Below are 426 nucleotides of genomic sequence, written 5' to 3' on the forward strand. Positions count from 1 at the left end.
TTTTTCAAAAAAGCCTGCTGAAACCAAGAACTTGGACATGATATTGTTCTGGAACAAAAACTTGCCTTTGACTTAATGTTTAATTATCAATTATGATTAATTAATTAACTTACCTGTGCATGTGCAGTAGCTCACTACTCATTCACTACTCGATACCATTGATTCTGATACTCAGACTACTTGGTTTTGGTATCGATTCCAAATTTCTGGTGTCACCCTCCTCTACTGGATGCATGATCACCATATTATAACAGTGAGAGTGCAATCAAATGGCCACATATGTCAAACTTATTTCTTTGCAAGGCAATGACATTCAGTCTTGTTGGAAGGAGAACTAGTGAAAAGGTCTCAATCATGACTCATTCTAGACAGGACTAGACAAAAAATTATTTTCTTGGTGCACCAGCATCATGTGCATCATCACCA

The sequence above is a fragment of the Amphimedon queenslandica genome, unplaced genomic scaffold, assembly GCF_000090795.2.
Source record: "Amphimedon queenslandica unplaced genomic scaffold, v1.1 AMPQUscaffold_13189, whole genome shotgun sequence".
Lineage (NCBI taxonomy): Eukaryota > Metazoa > Porifera > Demospongiae > Haplosclerida > Niphatidae > Amphimedon > Amphimedon queenslandica.